General features: G+C 40.4%; 1 long non-coding RNA gene across 1 annotated transcript; it reads right to left on the reverse strand.

Moving 5' to 3' along the window:
* Positions 1–4,638: 4,638 nt before the first annotated feature.
* LOC125722271 (uncharacterized) lies at positions 4,639–5,730 on the reverse strand. Its single transcript, XR_007386253.1, has 3 exons — positions 5,560–5,730; positions 4,789–4,835; positions 4,639–4,660 (listed from the first exon to the last, which is right to left on the reverse strand). It is a non-coding gene; the product is annotated as an uncharacterized LOC125722271 (long non-coding RNA).
* Between the last annotated feature and the right edge of the window lie 16,356 nt (positions 5,731–22,086).

Raw genomic sequence — 22,086 nt, forward strand, 5'->3', positions numbered from 1 at the left:
TGGATCTCTCAGGATTTGTTATCTGAATGGGAATGATTAATATATGAAGAACCCTTGACTCACATACTGTATACGTCTATCATCTGACTGGCACTAATTATCTCACTGTCTGTACTTTCCTGCTTTTCTGTGGTTGCCCAAAAACTCACGATTGTCACACTTCCTCTTCATGATGACAAGCTACTCACTGTGAATAAAAGCTGACTGTAATAAAACTACCTGCATTTAAATCATACATTAATGACACAAAATACCTTAAAGTATTACTTACTTACTTATTTTGCACAGTAGAAACAAAGAACCCCCTTTAAGGGGGGGGGGGGGGGCAAAGTGAAAGTGATGTGGAAAATCGCCTCTTACCACTGAAAGACATGGGGATGGGTGGTGCTAATAATGGTACTGCAGCCAGCCAGTAGGGGGCGCTTGACATTTAGGGTTTTCACCTATTAGAGATGTTATGGTCTCCTTGTTTTTTGCAGTCAATGTTTTGATCACAGAATAAATATTAAAGAAGTGAGCACTTCTGTCATGCTTTAGTAAGATTAATAACACACTGCTTCAGATTTCAGTGACCTGATCTCTGCTTGCAAAGAGCCTGAGATGGACCTCAAAGGTTTAAATATACATTTGCTGATAAATGAAATGCTATGTGGCCCAGTGGGTGGCGCTGTCTGGGGATTTGAACCCCCATTACTGCATGTTCATACCTTGTTTGTGCTGGTTTGCCTGCTGTTTCTGCCGCAGGTGAAAAAGCATACAGGCAGCTGAACCGGTGTCTCTAAACAAGCCATTGTGGCTGCGGGTCATAAGGCGATTTCCTACTGCACGAACTTGGCCCAATTGAAGGTCTTAGGAGGTAGTTCCTGAACCATTTGTGCAGAGTTTGCATGTTCTCCCCATGTCGTTGTGGGGTTTCCTCCGGGTACTCTGGTTTCCCCGCACAGTCCAAATACATGCTGAGCCTAATTGGACTTGCTAAATTGCCTGTAGGTGTGCATGTGTGAATGCATGGTGTGTGAGTGTGCCCTGCGATGGGCTGGTCCCACATCCTGGGTTGTTCCCTGCCTCGTGCCCATTGCTTCCGGGATAGGCTCCGGACCCCCCACGACCCAGTAGGATAAGCGGTTTGGAAAATGGATGGATGGATGATGACATAACTGGTCTGTGAACATTAGTGAGCATATGATGTAGGCTGTCCAGGAATGTAATAATGTGTGCAGTGTTACATGGGCCCAGGGTTGCATGATGGTGAACAGCACCGTTCTGACTAATAGCTGAGCACATAGTTATGTTACCACCACGCTGTCCTGGGACATTGATTATGGCACCGTGTACAATAATGTTCCTACTCCAATTAGCCTCACCGTGTTTTTGGACTGTGGGGGGAAACCAGAGTACCCGGAGGAAACCTCACGACGACATGGGGAGAACATGCAAACTCCACACACGTGACCCAGGCAGTCTCAAACCCGGGTCCCAGAGGTGTGAGGCAACAGTGCTAACCACTGCACCATCATGCCGCCCCCCATAAATTCATTTTTCCATTTTTATTTTCAATAATATTGATGTTAACTCAGCATCTTATTTTCAATGTTGAAAAAGTCACTTTATATCAAGGTTTCGCCACCATTAATTTTTCAATATTGAAAAAATGACCAAAAATCAATTCAGTTTCAATGCTGATAATTTAACACTGACCATAATTCAATGCATTTAACTATACTTCAACGCTGAAACAATAATATGATGCTATCTGGGCTATGAATAATTATTTCAATTGATATACAGATTCCAAGCCCATATAGGTGATACACAGGTACGTAATGGGCGTCTTATGTCTGAGGTAGCCAGCTACTGTGTTTGATAACCCACCATCATAATAATAGTTTCCTTGCACCAGTATAAAAGTAAACCAATTGATCCCTCTTGCAATAACCTGTGGTATGAAACTGAATAAAATGTATCGTACCAGTCTTGGGGAAAACCAGTGAGAATCCACTGTGAAACAGCACTGCGCAAATTCTCATGTGTTCCTAATGACAAGGGCAAGACTGGTAATCAAACTAGCCTCTGAGCAGGAGTGTTAGTGTAAAAGCAGGGCTTATTGACACAGATAATAAAGCTTGTTAGAATGCGTAACATAATTATTTAGCTGGGCCCAGAAGAGGTGAGAGCTCCCCTAGTGGCTACAGGAGTGCATTTCCCCCAAAGCAGGTATAATGGATGGTGGTCTTATTGCTTTTAGACCACAACTTGGGATAGAAGAACAAATCAAATTATTTTCCTCATTTAATATTCAGATTTTAATTGGGCTTAAATTTTAGAGCACAGTATGTTCTAGGATGGTACGTTATGGATATTAGTCTCTACCACATTCTAACGCTATAAATCCGGACCTTTTCCTATGTTTGATTTGGTGGCTGCCAGGCGTTCTGAGTAGTATAGTCACTATGGTAGGCGAGTGATTCCCTAAGGAATTTTTTGTTCTGTTCTGTGTGGCAAATACATATAATGCTGACATTTTTCCTGGAAGATTTGGGATTTTTCATCCCGTGCCTTAAGGTATTTCTCTCCAGCTCTAGGGAGTCTCCCCCGAAAACACCAGTCACTCACTAGCCTTACACTTATGCTTGCTGACTTATTCAACACCATGAATGGATTAACAGAAAAACAGAAACCTATTAAAAGGCTGCACCATATCATGATATGCAAATAAACATCCAGCATCATTGTTTCACAGGGAAGTACATTATTTATTGATAATTATAACCCTAACCCTTACTTCTCAGCTTGACAAACATAAGGTGCGGTGTGTGAACATGTGAACTGGTTGAAATGCAAGTGTCTCACAGTCAATGCATAAGACTTGAGAGCCCTGACTTTACTTATATAGCCCACAACATGTTTATGATTCATAAATAAATCTGGCCAGCAAATCGGTCTTTCATTTTCCACAGAATAAAAAAAATGATAATGTTATCCCGCTGATAATTGCAGGCGCGTTTCACCCCCGGCACTGGCTGGAGACACAGGCAAAAGGCATACAATCTTATTGAGGTACAAAAATTATTCCATCTACTCTGCACTTCTGCATAACTTCCATCATAGTGCCAGTTTTTGCGGTCAGCAAGTTTATTACTGTAAGCGCCTCCATAGTAGTGCCTCTGAGGAACTGAACCGGACTTCCGATGGTGTCTCTCACATGTACAAGATACATATATATATATATACACTCACTCTCTCCGGGTCTTTCACATGATATGTGGTCAGCCACTATATGGGAGGGATATTCAGGCATAAATTAAGGGCATATTTACAAGCCGCACTAGTGTACCTATGTAACCGGTCATTCCCTGCCTATACTCTGCATTGTGTTTTGGGGTGTTATCAGGTGTGTGTGGGGTGCAGGAGGAAGGGATATTACAGACGCCGCTGTCGTTCCTGGATTTTATTGAAACTGTTGGGAACAATAAGGAAAGGGGTAAACTTCATATGCTCTGGCCCTCTCGCTCTCTCTGCACAAAGTAAAACAATGTATATACTTATGTATAGACGTGTTTTCTATCCCCTGCTTATGATGAATAATAAATCAAATATAATATATATGGGTCATAATTATACAATTGATTTACTAACTCGGGGGACCCTGCCACTAGATCCTCACCTCTTCCCACGTGTGCAATACACCAAAGGTAAGAGGAAATGAGGTCGGGACCCTTATGAAAGGGAAAAGACAGAGGGAGGGGCGATGCAGGACAAAAGCATCATGGGAAAGTTTAAAGGATATTGTACCCATCAGGTTAGACAGAAGAAGGAAAACAGAATCTTGTATAATTATAAATTAAAAGTAAAATAACAACCTGTTACACGTCACCTACACTTCAGACTTCATCCTCAAAATCAAAGCAGTATTAACACAAGCAACATGTTCCATCTCTTAAATCCAATCTAACATTTAAAAATAAAGTCTGTTTCAACTGGACTTTTATCTAAGAAAAACAAACATTTTATGTTCGAGTTGTTATAAAACTACTGAAACAAATAATTGGCTATACTGCAGTTCCGCTGTCTTGTTTGGCACCCTAAATTATGTCCTGCATTCTGTGGAAACAAATGAAGGCTGAGGAATGTTACGTAACACAGCTAGAATGCAAAAACTCTACCTGGTGTAATTCAGTGCATAAAACCAATGGTCTTAAGTGTGGTGTCTTCTTCGTAACACTCCCTGACTTTTGTATCCATGACCATGAGATAGGGTGGGCTGCTTTTCTTCCTTCCTTTGACTAGTATTCCTCCCTTTCCTCCCAGCCTTGGGTGGTGGGTCAGGCAGCATCACCTTCTTTTAATAGACCCAGGTGTCATTTATCTTGAAATTAGGTTCAAGTGCAGAAAATGATCTAGCAGAAGTCTTAGACAATCTCTGAATTACAGAGAAATCTGATTTATTCTGAAACTGTGAGAAATTGTTCATCTGTATTTTGCTGCATTGCTAATTGTTGATGTGTGTGCCCTCCTTGTGCAGTAAAGGGGAGATCACATGCAGAGCTGGTTTTCTGTAGTTTCTTAGCCTGAATTAAAATAAAATATTCTCTTCATATAGGAACCAAGTCTCTGGCTGGAAATTTCTACAAAAGGTCCATCCTCTTTTGCCGTATCAACACTTAAATGAGAAAAGCAGACAGGGAGAGTATAGGTGACTGCAGTGACTGTCCTTCCATGCAATCCATATGTACAAGGGGTATGACCAGAGTACACATGTACAAAAAATTATATATCAAAAGCAAGTACCTTTGTTGAAACGTGAAGGTAATCGTTTACAGCATAACAATTCCATCCTAAAAAAAAGAATTTGTCTGTGTATTGCCTAGGAACTGCTACAATGTTAAAATGGTAAATCCCAACCAAACAGAGCAAAAACTGACACGTTATTTAAGAACTGAAAGAAGGAGAAAATTGAAAACTTTCTTCGAGGGATCAATAACATATATGTTTTGTTTCCCACGGTCCTGTTACTAATTCAAATCTTAAATCCTTTACTTTGATATTTTGGGCTGAATGTAATGACAGCAAACGTAACAGCTGCCTCAATGCAGGTGAAGGCAGCCCAGAGGGTCCAAGAGGTCAGTGGTCAATTACTGCATAGGGATCAAATCTGCAATCAGAAAATTACTGCATACATGCCTTTATATTACGGTCAAGCGGAGAGTCAGAGCAGTTTCCATAGAAACAACGTAAACAAACTTTACCGTTTGAAGCACAACAAACTCTGAGTGAAAATGGCGCAGAGGTGAGTAGCTTGTTAGCTCTCCAAAATGTCTTTGAATTCTTCAACTGATGTTGTGCTACTTCGATTATTTAGCCTTTTATACTATAATAACATAGTAAATGTCTATAATACAATAAAAAACATTACATATTTTTTTAATATTACATATTTTTTAACGTCATTTAAAGTGCAGTGGTTTTTATTGCTACTGTGGTTGCTAATATTTAAATAATGACAGACTATTTGGTTAGTAAATTCATCTCAAACATGCTAGTTTAGTAGGGCTTCCCAACCTTTCGATGTCCGCGGATCGGTTTCCGTCGTAGAAAAGTGTCACGGATGGGTAAGACGGCGGTATAATTTGGGGGTTCCCACGCCGAGCGGCGGGAGATTGACGGTGTATACGGACATGCGGGGCTAATGGCGTATTTCCGTACATCAATACGGGCAGCTTTCTTTCCAAAACGGCGCGATCCCCTAATAAACGGGACGGCTGGCTCCTCTACCCCCTGTTGTCTGCCGCCCGGTGCAATACTCCGCGCGGACGGTACCGGAACACCGACCGGAAGTTGGGACCCCCTACTGTACAGGGTGGTAGGTAAATTGTAAAAAAAATATTGGGGCATTACTTTCGGAGTAGGCTAGATGCTTCTAAGTTTATCATTACATCTCTTTACATTGTTACACAGGATTAACACTTTCAAATATTCTTAGCTTGGTTAGTGTTAACTCAGTTCTTGGTAGTATTCATCTGGGTATTCATTTGATGTGGAGCACAGTTGTTTCGTATTTGATTCTAGTTATAATTTGGTGACATTACTCTTTAATATGATATTGCACTTACAGTATTGTGCATTTTACAGTAGATTTTTTTGCAGTTTTGCTCGCTGTTTCTTTTATTCTTTCTTTTTTATATATGTGAACCCTGTAATTATTTATTATAATAATTATAACAATTGTATTTTCTGTATGGTTGAAGAATTTCCAGCTCTTTATTTATTTTATTATCTCTGTTAAGTGCTGGTTAATCTCTCATTTATTCCCCAGAGAATGGAACCTAGCAATTGAGAGAGCTGATCGATGGACCAACACCCAACACTGGGAAGCCTGGAACCTGTGGGATGAAGTGATCAACTGGGGAGAAGGTGTGGAGGAGTTCTCACCAGTGACACTCCCCACTGTCCAGGCTGGGGGGGTTAAGGGGGGATTGGGGGGGTCTACCGATTTGGGTAAGGGAGGGGTTAGTAAGGGAGGGGAGAGTGTGGAAAACGATGGACTGCTAGCCAGCACTAGTATTTCATCTCAAAGTCTTCAGAGTAATTACGGCCTTTCATCTGAAGACTGGGAAATTTATAAAACTTGCTACCTTAACAAAAAAAAGAAAGTCAGGATGGACCGGACAAGCCGGGGGGAGGGTGAGGTAAGGGGGCAGAGTAGTGAGGAATATGTGGAGGTACCAGAGTGGGGAACATTTGAGGGGAAGGCCTCCAGGGTTGTGATGGAGGGGACAGAGGCTGGTATTAGTATGATGGATATGCTAAATGGAGGTGAGGAGAATGTATGTGAGGTGGGAGTGAATGTGGAGGAGGTTAAGGGAGGAGGAGGGAAAAGTACAGGGAATGCTGTGGAATATGTGGTGTCACAAGTAGGCAGAACTTGGCTAGAACCCATCCAGGAGGAAGACCTTGAGGAAGATGAAGAAACAGATGAGGAGCTTCAGGAAGCAGAAGACACTGATGCTGCCACAGTGGACAGTTGGCAGTGCATGGCGGCATATGTAGCCAGAATATGGCTGCAGACTTTACAGGAAGATGGACCTGAGGAAAATGAAGAAGCTGATGTGGTATTCCAGCAGGCAGAAGATGCTGATGCTACCACACTGGTCAGGTTTCAGTGTATGGTGGCATCTGAAGACAGATCACAGCTACTGACTATACCAGAAGAAGGACCTGAGGAAGAGGACGAGACTGAAGTGATGAAGACAGATAAAACAAAAGAAGATGCTGATGCTGCCGAGAAGATCTACAGTGAAGAAGAAGTATCATTCCATGTGAATGCCGAAGATCTTTCTGAAGATGATGCCGAGAAGAGCCACAAGAAGAAGAAGAAGAAGATGAAGTGGTGCATCTTCTGCTGTCCTCTGCCCTTCAGAAGAAGTAGCAAGAGGCAGTAATTATAAGGTTGTGAATTCAGGTTTACAAATGACTTAAAACAGTAATATAACTGCATTATTGACACCTTCACAATGCACTGTAATGCATCCATAAATATATTATAGACATGGGTATAAATATTGAAGAAAAAAAAGCATAACACATTATAGCCATGTTTATTATGGATTAATGGCCGATATAATGTATTATGAAGATATTTATTGTGTATATATAGATCAGAGCATTCATAATGCATTATCAAGATAGCTATAATGTGTTATGCCTTTGTATAAGTATTTACAGCCGTGTTTTTTATACTTTTATAAATGATTTATAAGGCATTAATTGGGTATGTATAATGCAGTTATATGACTGCTTTAAGTAAAGTTAAGTAAAGTGTTTATTTTCTTTTTCTTAGAATACCCGTGTTAGAGCCCTGCATTGGGACTGGGATCCCGCGGGACCCAACGGAAAGAGATACTGTTTAAGTGTTAATGTAGCTATAAGATACGATAGGATAAGATAAGCTAAGTTAAAATATAAGATAGGCTAAGACGAAATATATTAATATAAGCTAAGTTGAAATATAATAAGATAAGATAGGTTAAGTTATATGATAAGATAGGCTAAGTTAAAATATAATAAGATAGGTTAAGTTAAGATATGACAAGATAGGCTAAGATAAAATATGATAGGCTAAGTTAACATATGATAAGATAGGCTAAGTTAAAATATGATGATAGGCTAAGTTAAAATATAAGATGGGTTAAGTTAACATATGATAAGGTAGGCTATGTTAAGATAAGAGATTTGCAATAAAACATATTTACTTTTCAAACTGTGTCTTTTTCATCTTTTCAGTGTTGTGTCTGTCTTTGTTTGATAATTTTGAATTGTTAATTTATATCTGACACTCTCCTAAATGTCAATAAGCAGAGACGGAGGAATGGGAGGAAGGTACAGTTAAGTATAAATGATAAAGTATCAAAATCACAGTGTTGCCTTATTTTGACGCAGAGAAAGTAATTTCAGTGTTACTACCACATATGAGTTAATGGCTGCAAATGTTGGTGTTAGAAGTGCCGGTAAATAACGCGGCGTAAGTTTAACTCCGGTGTGTTTCTGAAAAACGCGCAGCCTTCTGCCTGCTGTCATTCGGCGAACGTGTAGGAGGCTATTCTGGTAAGTAACAGGTAAAGTTGTCATTTAACGTAATGCTAACGTGCATTACCAGTTAGTAAGTGTTTTACTACATCACACACCTTACGTCCTTTATAGTTTTAGCCCGGTGCACTCTGTATCCATGCTAACTAGCTAGCTAATGTTAACATGACGCAGTACAGTCTTCCAGCTTGGGGATTCCCACCCCTGTCCGCGGCCAGTATTCCGCAGGGGGGTTTGCGGAGATGTTGGTTGCAAATGCAAACGATCCCTTCATGTTCATGCGTTGTGTTCTAATGTGTAAATAAAAGATAACTATCAAATTCAATGTTTATGTCCTATTATACTAGATAAGACTGTAAAATAGTTTGCCCTGCATATGGATGCCATGCAGTCAGAGTATGATCAAGACAGGGTGTGAGTGTGGAAAAAAGACAAATGTAACAGTATTTGAGGGATGGAGAGATGAGAAGAGTGGGATGGAGGGAAATGTAAGGAGAAGGAGGTTCCTCGGAGCTCCGAGATGTGTTTGGCTGTAATAAATCTGAAATATAGCTATAGGACATAGTTTTTGATAACACCAGCATTTATTTTTTAGGTTTGTCGATCTCCGTCAAAACAATTAGAACGAGTTCATTATGTAACTGGAACCCCTCTCACATGTAAACACAGTGACACGCTACAGCGTTGGTTTGTTGTCTGAGGCTATGATACTGACCACAAACACATTCTCAAATTTCACTGCACCAATCACAGCATACGCAGGCAGAAAAATTATCGCAAAAAACATTCAGCATTAGACTCTAAAACCGTCTGTAATGTCTATTTATCCAGTGGACCATAAATTAAAATAAGCTTTCCTATTTCAGTTTCTTTTAGATGTTATAAAGTAATAAATAAAGAATCATAATAATTAAACCATGTATTACTGACTATCAGACAACTTCAACAAGTTACCACATGGATGCAAAATCAAAGATATTCATTTGCGCCTGGCACTAACCATGTACTCCTTCACAGTACTAAGCCATAGAAAGGGCCCCAATGAAACCCCTGCATTCCTGCATCGCAGATACTCTAATCTCAGCATTTATAAGATTATATTTGTACTACCTGCCAATTTTTATATTAGATGAGACTAAAAATTGAGAAATATCTATATACAGAAGTAGTTTTTCCTGATAAGAAGGATAATATCAAGACTGTCAGCATTTACAAATCGAATTATGACATATCTGAGTAGCCCAGACTGTCCGGAAAATGGCTGACTAATGTACATACAGTATAATAAACTTATAATCAAATGGATAGAAAAACGCTCAATAATAGACAGGATTCAAAGGGTAAATATGGTGCATCATGTGGAAGAGAAGTTAGGTGGCATTGGGGTGCATTGTGAGTTTCATCTGGAAGCTAGAAGGGAACAAACAGGGCTTTGGGGGGGGGGGGGGGGGGGACTTCTCCGGGGGCTACATCGCTCTACCTTTTTTTAAAATGATTTATTTAAAAAAAAAAAAAATCTTTTCTTCTTACACTATAATGGCAGGGTTAGGACTAATACAGTACAGTCATAACCAGTGTCAGGGATTCTATGCATTGCTTCACAGAGACAAGTCCAGATATTGAGCCCAAGGCTAAAATTGTGGTTTACTTACAAGTGCACTTTGCTGGGCAGTGGGGGTGTTTGTCCTTCTCTGCTCACATTTTCCCCTCTTATCCTGTCTTCTCCTCCGCAGCCCTTCCTCCTTCTCTCTGTTGCTCCTATATTCCCTCCCCTCCAGTCATCTATGTTCTCCTTCCTCTGCAGTCTCTCCTCTTCTCCCATTCTTCAGTTATACTGTCTTCTCCGCTCTCCCTGTATCCCTCCTGTCTTCTGGTCCTGTCGTCTTTTCTCCAGTCATCCCCTGCTTCTCAGTCATCTCTGCATCTTTTCTCTCATTTGTTTGCTTATTCTTTGATTGTTTGTGTTATTCGTTAACCCACCACCCCATGCTGGATGAGTCTTGATGTTTTTTGTTCTTTTTAAAGTTAGGCTTCTTCCTTTGTTTTTGTGCCATATCTTCTGCCCTCTTCTGGTTGCGGCAGTGCATGACACGGGTGGAAAATAGGGTTTTTTACAACACACACATCAAAACCAAAAGGATCAGGAAGGATCAGAATTCCCACTCTCCTTACCAACACCTCGAAAAGCCAGGCCTTGCCGTGCCAAGTACTTAACTTCAGAAGATTTTTCCTCACTTGCTGCTGCTCTTTCCAGCTCATCTGAAGGTTGAATATTAACAGGATTGATCTTCTGAATCCATGTCATCAGTGCTAATCTGTGGCACTGCCTGTCTTTATGTGCACTGAATTTCCCCAGTGCCTTTTCCAGTTTCACATGCCAGTCTTCACAAGAGCTGAATGTGTCTTTCATGCCAGTTTAGACATTTGTGTTACAAATTATTTTGCACAGTAGAAACAAAGAACCCCCCTTAAGACGAGGGGGGGCTGTAAGGGAGCCCAGTGTGATCTTTAAACCATTTCTCCTGAAAGCAGGGTCTCCTGTTTGATAGACGTGACATTTACATTTGGCTGATTTGGTGAAGGTCCAAGCTCCTCCCCCCTCCTCCCTAATGCACCTTCATCTTCACCTGCCTGTCTGCTCTCTCTCTCTCTCTCTCTCTCTCTCTCTCTCTCTGTCATTGTCTCTGTCTCACACTCAGTCTCCCTGCTTAAATGCTGTATCTGAAATACACACCACAGGCCAAACTAAGAAGCATATTAAACCAACATCAGGATCAGGCTGCTGTGACGTCATTATTCACTCTTAACCATCAATATTTGCTCCTTTTCTCACCCCCCTCCATGTCACCTGCATTCTCTGCCGTCAGCAGCCTCTTGCTGTCTCTCCCTCTTCATCTTTACTCTCAGCACATCAGAATTTACATGAAAGCAGTTATCAGTAAACAAGTGGTACTTCTTGGCATGATGCTCAGGAATGGATCTCTCAGGATTTGTTATCTGAATGGGAATGATTAATATATGAAGAACCCTTGACTCACATACTGTATACGTCTATCATCTGACTGGCACTAATTATCTCACAGTCTCTACGTTTCTGCTTTTCTGTGGTTGCCCAAAAACTCACGATTGTCACACTTCCTCTTCATGATGACAAGCTACTCACTGTGAATAAAAGCTGACTGTAATAAAACTACCTGCATTTAAATCATACATTAATGACACAAAATACCTTAAAGTATTACTTACTTACTTATTTTGCACAGTAGAAACAAAGAACCCCCTTTGGGGGGGGAGGGGGGGGGGCAAAGTGAAAGTGATGTGGAAAATCGCCTCTTACCACTGAAAGACATGGGGATGGGTGGTGCTAATAATGGTACTGCAGCCAGCCAGTAGGGGGCGCTTGACATTTAGGGTTTTCACCTATTAGAGATGTTATGGTCTCCTTGCTTTTTGCAGTCAATGCTTTGATCACAGAATAAATATTAAAGAAGTGAGCACTTCTGTCATGTCACTTCTGTCATGCTTTAGTAAGATTAGTAACACACTGCTTCAGATTTCAGTGACCTGATCTCTGCTTGCAAAGAGCCTGAGATGGACCTCAAAGGTTTAAATATACATTTGCTGATAAATGAAATGCTATGTGGCCCAGTGGGTGGCGCTGTCTGGGGATTTGAACCCCCATTACTGCATGTTCGTACCTTCTTTGTGCTGGTTTGCCTGCTGTTTCTGCCGCAGGTGAAAAAGCATACAGGCAGCTGAACCGGTGTCTCTAAACAAGCCATTGTGGGTGTAGGTCATAAGGCGATTTCCTACTGCACGAACTTGGCCCAATTGAAGGTCTTAGGAGGTAGTTCCTGAACCATTTTTTAGTTCCAAAAAGAACATACTTTTTTCTCGACCAAGACTTACTGGGTGGGGCTTATAGTGATAAACTTTTCCTATTGGTTGACCACAAGCCCCAGCGCTCCAAAGTTTCATGGAAATGCAGGAAAAGAGAAGTGGAGCAAAAATTGAGCAGATGTAATTTTTTGTAGCTCAGTTATACTAAAGGCATCAATGAGTAACTTTTTTGCTTCTGTCCCCATAGTTCTGCATCTGAAAATGCGATTGATAACGATTAGCGTAATGAAGAAGTGTATATTATGGACACTGGACTGGAGCATTATCAGATAACCTCTCAGTTATCCTTGTGTGAGAAATATACACAGTCACATATTGAGATTATATTAGATGATGTGGTCTTGAGAGTGGGGCGGCATGGTGGTGCAGTGTTGCCTCACACCTCTGGGACCCGGGTTCGAGTCTCCGCCTGGGTCACATGTGTGCAGAGTTTGCATGTTCTCCCCATGTCGTCGTGGGGTTTCCTCCGGGTACTCCGGTTTCCTCCCACAGTCCAAAAATATGCTGAGGCTAATTTGACTTGCTAAATTGCCTGTAGGTGTGCATGTGTGAATGCATGGTGTGTGAGTGTGCCCTGCGATGGGCTGGTCCCACATCCCGGGTTGTTCCCAGCCTCGTGCCCATTGCTTCCGGGATAGGCTCCAGACCCCCCACGACCCAGTAGGATAAGCGGTTTGGAAAATGGATGAATAATAATAATAATAATAACAAATAATGATGATAATAATAATTGCACTATGTCCAATGACTGCCAGTTACTGTAAACAGTAAAGTACACGTAACTGGACATGTCTGTATTATTTTGGTTTATACTTATTAATCCATTAATTCTAACTTTTGTACTTTAAATGGACAGAGTACAGTTATTATTATTAGGAAAAGTATTGTAAGGGAACGCAAAACTATTGAGAGGAAACACAAAACAATTAAAAATATATTTTCTCACCCTGACATCTAAGGGACTCCATATACTGCAGATGATCTATAGAAAAAAATCACAAATACATCACTATCAACAAATATGTGGTTTTATTTATGATGTATGAAATCAAAATTATTGGGATGCAAAAGAAAATGGCTCTTCGCAATTTTCTTTTAAACCGTAATCATAGGCTAATTGATTAAACATAAGTATTGATTTTATTTTGAAAGACCACTTTGTTATGGAAGGCCATTTGGGACTTAACGTCTACTTTGACGCCCATGTCAACACGTCAAACAAATTACGTCTTAACACGTATATTATATACGTGTTAAGCCATTCGGACATCTTAACACGTCTTAAAACTGCATGTTAATGTGGCCAATTTGAACCTCTAAAGACGTTTTGTACCTTTAATGCATCTATGCTATTGGTTGGCATAAACGTACACACCCCTTTTGACGTAAGGGCTATACGTATGCAGTACGTGCCCTGTACGTTGTAGTCACGTGGTCTCTACGTTCAGCCATGTGAGTCCTACGTTGTTAATACGTATAGGCAACGTATGTATTACGTGTCAAACGTGACTGTGATGTTGTTTTCAGCACAGTCCATTTGTTGGAGGGGTGAATCACGGGTTTATTTAAACTGGCAGAACAGATATCTTTAAATCTTTACAAAGTATAACTGGCAGTTTTAACATTTAATGAAACGAGCAAAAATGGTAAATCTGGCTAATACTGATGTAATTGCACTGGTGTCTTTGTGGTGAACAGTGCAGATGAGCTAAACTTATCATTTTGATCACTTTCTGTTCTGCATTAACAGCAAAAACTTTATATTCAGCAAAGAAACGTATGTAGTTATTCATTTATTTGTAATAAGGAGTTTATAGTGAACAGTCATAGCAACAGTATGAATGGCATCAATAATTTAGCTGCCTTATATTTTACCGGATGTACGTCGCATAGCCATTCTAGATATCTGAAATGACAATTGTGGATAGGAAGAATGTCATTGTGGATATCTGAAATGCTCTCTTTGACTAGGAAGATAGATATCTGCAATACATATCCAGTCTAGCGATTAAATGTTAAAACGCCTTGCCATACTTTTGCATGTATTGTTCCTGTGCTGCAGTATTAAACTATTTTAAAATGCAAAATAATTATTCTGTGACTGCATTGTTATTTTTTTCCCCACGTATTTTAAACAAATCTAATAAAAAACTGTAAAAACATGGAACAGATCAGGCACTGACAGTCAATCAGCCACCTGAGGTCATTATCTAGTGACCGAGGAACATATTTCTCTTCTTGCAATGACTGTCTGCAGGGCTTCCCCTCAAAACCGATAAAGTGGTAGCACCCAATTTTAAACGTGTTAAGACGTTCAGATTGGCCGCGTTAACACGTAGTTTTAAGACGTGTTAAAACGTCCGAACGGCTTGACACGTAAATAATGTACGTGTCAAGTACATCATTTGCTGACAATTACTTTGACAGCTGGGAGGACGACACAGAGTAGATGAATTGATCATATTGAGGGGTTGTGCCATTGCCTTTCTCTGTCCATGTCCTTGTGTTCTACACCACACCTTTGTTTCCTGTAAACCTGCGTTAGGCTCTTTCTGTACCTTTCCGACACAGAAACCTTTTCATAACATGGATTTATAATTGTCTTCTCACTCAAGTATGAATGATGCTTAGATATAATCTATATAATACAAATTTGATATATACTATATATGTGCACCCCACAGAAATCTCCACAATTGTAGAGATACATATGGTCTCTATGCTTTTCCTAGAGAGCCCAGGCATAGAGAAGACACAAAATAATCAGTTTTCCACAGCATTTTCCTCCAAGCCTTCTCTAGTTAAACCATAGCGACTATACCATCTCGCATAGTCACTGGCTAGCATGCAAAGAGCCATTTCTGTGGTTTTTGTTCTCTTGCCCCATTCATCACAATCGCGGTGGATTAAAAGAAAAAGTCAAAAACAGTACTGTGTCATGCTATGTGTAATAGGATTGCAGATTAGCTTAATGGACAGTCACCCCCGTTTAATTTTTTTACAGTTTTTCTGAATGCTTAAACACTAACAATGATTCTTATAAAACTATTAATAGTTATAGCAAAATTACTCACTGTTTTGCACTCAGTTTGCACTTTTGTAACACACAATTTGCAAATGTGTAAATACAATCCACTGCACAGCACTCTTTTTGCGGAACTGTAAACACAACTCACTGTTTTACACACAATTTCCAAATGATCAACACACTCCTAGTAAAACTATACACATTTGACGGCTATTGTTTACACTATTTTGCAACTGTCTGGCCACACTGTCACATGTGAAAACAGTTTTAGATAATTAGTTCACTTTGCAATCAGCATGAGCGCTATAAATAAGCCACAGGTACAGTAAGCTTTCAGTGTGGAGAACAATGGAGGGAGAAGGAAGACTGAGAAGAGTGAGAATTAGAGAAGGGCAAGGAAGAGGATGAAGACTAGGAGATGAATTTAGAGGATGAGGAGGTGAAGAGGAAGGAGGAAGGGTAAGAAGAAAAGAATAACTGATGTCATCAGAGCTACAACAGTGGATCATGTGATCAACAATGGAATGACCCTGAGGGAAGCTGGCCAATGGGTTCAGCCTGACCTGAGCCGCTACGCTGTAGCAGGCATCATAAGGACGGTTCCAAATGATAATCGGTTAGTACAGTTACTTCACAGTACGTTTTGTAATAGTACCATACTCTAATGAGAAACACAACAATGCTGTACAGGTAAAAACTGAAATGGTTACTCTACAGACCTGCTAGAGATCCAGAATCTGGGGGCAGAGGAAGAATGTTCACTGAAGAACGAGAGACCCATATAGTCAATATGGTGATCACAAATAATTCCATTAGGCTACGAGAAATACAGCAGCGCATAATAGAGGATGACACCACCTTCCGAAACATAAACAATGTGAGCATCTCTGCATTATCTCGTGTACTGGCATGCAACAGAATCAGGATGAAGCACATTTACAGAGTCCCTTTTGAAAGAAACAGTGAACGCGTTGGCATGGCAGGAACATTATTGGACACGGTGCCATAATCAATGTCCCAGGACAGCGTGGTGGTAACATAACTATGTGTGCAGCTATAAGTCAGAACGGTGCTGTTCACCATCATGTAACCCTGGGCCCATGTAACACTGCACACATTATTACATTCCTGGACAGTCTACATCATATGCTCACTAATGTTCACAGACCAGTTATGTCATCATATGGGACAATATTAGTTTCCATAGGACTGCTTTAGTTCGCAACTGGTTTACAGTCGCCCACTCTTCACTGTACTCAACCTCCCGCCTTACTCTCCATTCTTGAATCCGACTGAAGAATTCTTCTCTGCCTGGTGCTGGAAGGTCTATGATCGTCATCCCCATCAACGCATGGCTCTTTTACAGGCAATGGAGGAGGCATGCGAGAATATTGACCAGGCATCATGTCAGGCCAGGATAAGGCACTCCAGGAGAGTTTCCCCGGTGCCTTGGTCTAGAAAGCATTGCATGTGATGTTGATGAAATTCTGTGGCCGGACCCAAAGAGACGACAAGAATGATTTTTTTTCTCTTTCTCAGTGAAATTGTATGTTGTCTTGTGTTTCTTTTGATGCATGTGAATAAACATTCATACTTGAAATTTGAATCTTGAATTGTGTTTACAGAACTATTTATGACAAAAGTATGACCTCAAATTGACATACCTCGTGCACAGAGAAAGCAAAAGCCAGATGAGTTTTCCATTCCTACCATCAGTGTGTAGTTGGTGCATTGTATGCTTATTAAGATGATGGTTTGTGTTAACTGATTGGTACAAAAATACCATTTTTACAAAGGTTTGAAGAGTTAAGCAAGATTTATTAGTTTTTGCAAGAGACCTACAATGTTTTGCTGATTTGGTGGTTTTTTTATTTGTGTGCAGAGTTTTTGCAAAATAGCCAGTAGTTACAAAAATGTGTTTAAGCCATCAGAAAAAAAAATCTGTGCTTTGGTGCACATCCATCCATCCATCCATTTTCCAAACCGCTTATCCTACTGGGTCGCGGGGGGTTCCGGAGCCTATCCTGGAAGCAATGGGCACGAGGCAGGGAACAACCCAGGATGGGGGGCCAGCCCATTGCAGGGCACACTCACACACCAGTCACTCTCACACACACACCTACGGGCAATTTAGCAACTCCAATTAGCCTCAGCATGTTTTTGGACTGTGGGGGGAAACCAGAGTACCCGGAGGAAACCTCACGACGACATGGGGAGAACATGCAAACTCCACACACGTGACCCAGGCAGAGACTCAAACCCGGGTCCCAGAGGTGTGAGGCAACAGTGCTAACCACTGCACCATCATGCCGCCCCCCATAAATTCATTTTTCCATTTTTATTTTCAATAATATTGATGTTAACTCAGCATCTTATTTTCAATGTTGAAAAAGTCACTTTATATCAAGGTTTCGCCACCATTAATTTTTCAATATTGAAAATCTGACCAAAAATCTATTCAGTTTCAATGCTGATAATTTATCACTGACCATAATTCAATGCATTTAACTATACTTCAACGCTGAAACAATAACATGATGCTATCTGGGCTATGAATAATTATTTCAATTGATATACAGATTCCAAGCCCATATAGGTGACACACAGGTACATAATGGGCGTCTTATGTCTGAGGTAGCCAGCTACTGTGTTTGATAACCCACCATCATAATAATAGTTTCCTTGCACCAGTATAAAAGTAAACCAATTGATCCCTCTTGCAATAACCTGTGGTATGAAACTGAATAAAATGTATCGTATCAGTCTTGGGGAAAACCAGTGAGAATCCACTGTGAAACAGCACTGCGCAAATTCTCATGTGTTCCTAATGACAAGGGTAAGACTGGTAATCAAACTAGCCTCTCAGCAGGAGTGTTAGTGTAAAAGCAGGGCTTATTGACACAGATAATAAAGCTTGTTAGAATGCGTAACATAATTATTTAGCTGGGCCCAGAAGAGGTGAGAGCTCCCCTAGTGCCTACAGGAGTGCATTTTCCCCAAAGCAGATATAATGGATGGTGGTCTTATTGCTTTTAGACCACAACTTGGGATAGAAGAACAAATCAAATTATTTTCCTCATTTAATATTCAGATTTTAATTGGGCTTAAATTTTAGAACACAGTGTGTTCTAGGATGGTACGTCATGGATATTAGTCTCTACCACATTCTAACGCTATAAATCCGGACCTTTTCCTATGTTTGACTTGGTTGTTGCCAGGCGTTCTGAGTAGTATAGTGACTATGGTAGGCGTGTGATTCCCTAAGGAATTTTTTGTTCTGTTCTGTGTGGCAAATACATATAATGCTGACATTTTTCCTGGAAGATTTGGGATTTTTCATCCCGTGCCTTAAGGTATTTCTCTCCAGCTCTAGGGAGTCTCCCCCGAAAACACCAGTCACTCACTAGCCTTACACTTATGCTTGCTGACTTATTCAACACCATGAATGGATTAACAGAAAAACAGAAACCTATTAAAAGGCTGCACCATATCATGATATGCAAATAAACATCCAGCATCATTATTTCACAGGGAAGTACATTATTTATTGATAATTATAACCCTAACCCTTACATATCAGCTTGACAAACATAAGGTGCGGCGCGTGAGCATGTGAACTGGTTGAAATGCAAGTGTCTCACAGTCAATGCATAAGACTTGAGAGCCCTGACTTTACTTATATAGCCCACAACATGTTTATGATTCATAAATAAATCTGGCCAGCAAATCGATCTTTCATTTTCCATATAAAAAAAATAAAACGATAATGTTATCCCGCTGATAATTGCAGGCGCGTTTCACCCCCGGCACTGGCTGGAGACACAGGCAAAAGGCATACAATCTTATTGAGGTACAAAAATTATTCCATCTACTCTGCACTTCTGCATAACTTCCATCATAGTGCCAGTTTTTGCCAGATCAAATCTGCAATCAGAAAATTACTGCATACATGCCTTTATATTACGGTCAAGCGGAGAGTCAGAGCAGTTTCCATAGAAACAACGTAAACAAACTTTACCGTTTGAAGCACTACAAACTCTGAGTGAAAATGGCGCAGAGGTGAGTAGCTTGTTAGCTCTCCAAAATGTCTTTGAATTCTTCAACTGATGTTGTGCTACTTTGATTATTTAGCCTTTTATACTATAATGACATAGTAAATGTCTATAATACAATAAAAAACATTACATATTTTTTTAATATTACATATTTTTTAACGTCATTTAAAGTGCAGTGGTTTTTATTGCTACTGTGGTTGCTAATATTTAAATAATGACAGACTATTTGGTTAGTAAATTCATCTCAAACATGCTAGTTTAGTAGGGCTTCCCAACCTTTCGATGTCCGCGGATCGGTTTCCCTCTGTCCCTGTATCCCTCCTGTCTTCTGGTCCTGTCGTCTCTTCTCCAGTCATCCCCTGCTTCTCAGTCATCTCTGCATCTTTTCACTCTTTTGTTTGCTTTTTCTTTGATTGTTTGTGTTATTCGTTAACCCACCACCCCATGCTGGATGAGTCTTGATGTTTTTTGTTCTTTTTAAAGTTAGGCTTCTTCCTTTGTTTTTGTGCCATATCTTCTGCCCTCTTCTGGTTGCGGCAGTGCATGACACGGCTGGAAAAATAGGGTTTATTACAACACACACATCAAAACCAAAAGGATCAGGATGGATCCAAAATAAACTGCAAATGACCAGGAATGAACTAAATGATGGAATAAACACAACTAGAGAACTATATACATACATACATACATACAACATACAGATATAATGAAGCATCAAAGAACAGAAGCAGAACAGGCACTTAAATACACAGCTAACAAGACACAATGCAGGACAGTGAGAATCATAACCAATAACAAGGACTGAGGGCAACCCAGGAACAGGCGTTACAGTTAAACAGCACTGGTGAAATCAAAGTGACCTTTCAGCCACATGGTCAGCTCTGCATCGCCCTCTGCTGTTTGCATTAGAAGCTGCTTGAAATTCCCACTCTCCTTACCAACACCTCGAAAAGCCAGGCCTTGCCGTGCCAAGTACTTAACTTCAGAAGATTTTTCCTCACTTGCTGCTGCTCTTTCCAGCTCATCTGAAGGTTGAATATTAACAGGATTGATCTTCTGAATCCATGTCATCAGTGCTAATCTGTGGCACTGCCTGTCTTTATGTGCACTGAATTTCCCCAGTGCCTTTTCCAGTTTCACATGCCAGTCTTCACAAGAGCTGAATGTGTCTTTCATGCCAGTTTAGACATTTGTGTTACAAATTATACAGTAGAAACAAAGAACCCCCCTTAAGATGAGGGGGGGCTGTAAGGGAGCCCAGTGTGATCTTTAAACCATTTCTCCTGAAAGCAGGGTCTCCTGTTTGATAGACGTGACATTTACATTTGGCTGATTTGGTGAAGGTCCAAGCTCCTCCCCCCTCCTCCCTAATACACCTTCATCTTCATCTGCCTGTCTGCTCTCTCTCTCTCTCTCTCTCTCTCTCTCTCTCTCTGCCATTGACTCACACTCAGTCTCTCTGATTAAATGCTGTATCTGAAATACACACCACAGGCCAAACTAAGAAGCATATTAAACTAACATCAGGATCAGGCTGCTGTGACGTCATTATTCACTCTTAACCATCAATATTTGCTCCTTTTCTCACTCCCCTCCATGTCGCCTGCATTCTCTGCCGTCAGCAGCCTCTTGCTGTCTCTCCCTCTTCATCTTTACTCTCAGCACAGCAGAGTTTACATGAAAGCAGTTATCAGTAAACAAGTGGTGTTTCTTGGCATTATGCTCAGGAATGGATTTCTAAGGATTTGTTACCTGAATGGGATGATTAATATATGAAGAACCTTTGACTCACATACTGTATACGTCTATCATCTGACTGGCACTAATTATCTCACTGTCTCTACTTACTTTCCTGCTTTTCTGTGGTTGCCCAAAACCTCACGATTGTCACACTTCCTCTTCATGATGACAAGCTACTCACTGTGAATAAAAGCTGACTGTAATAAAACTACCTGCATTTAAATCACACATTAATAACGCAAAATACCTTAAGTAAGCAAGTATAGCTTTCTACAGTAATGGAATATAAAATTAATTAAACCTATTACTGTCTACAAAATAACACATTCAGCACTATATCAGACTTTACATCAGCTTTCTGACCATTATAAATATACCTGAGTGAGCACCGTTGTTAGTTTCTAGGAGAATGTGCAGTTAATAACATTTCCAGGTAATTTAACCAGCGTAACTGCACATGAGGCAATTATTATAATTATAAACGTAGTAGGGGTAGGGGGCGCTATAGAGCGAAAGGGTGACTACGCCACTCTGTAACTGTCGCTAAGACGGTTATTTTATAATCACCTTTTGCTGGTTTGATTTAATATAGAATGTATACTGTGAAATGTATGCCAGTGCCCTCTGCTGACTATTTAATTGATCCGTGTTAACCCTTGAATACATGGTCATGTGACGGAATAGGGTAGGAGTAAATGCATGCTGGGAGATTCATGGAGTCAACTTGTGGTTTGTCGGCTTGTCACGGCAGGATCTGTAATAACTCCTAAGCATTTG

The sequence above is a fragment of the Brienomyrus brachyistius genome, unplaced genomic scaffold (genome assembly GCF_023856365.1).
Source record: "Brienomyrus brachyistius isolate T26 unplaced genomic scaffold, BBRACH_0.4 scaffold37, whole genome shotgun sequence".
In the NCBI taxonomy this organism is placed as follows: domain Eukaryota; kingdom Metazoa; phylum Chordata; class Actinopteri; order Osteoglossiformes; family Mormyridae; genus Brienomyrus; species Brienomyrus brachyistius.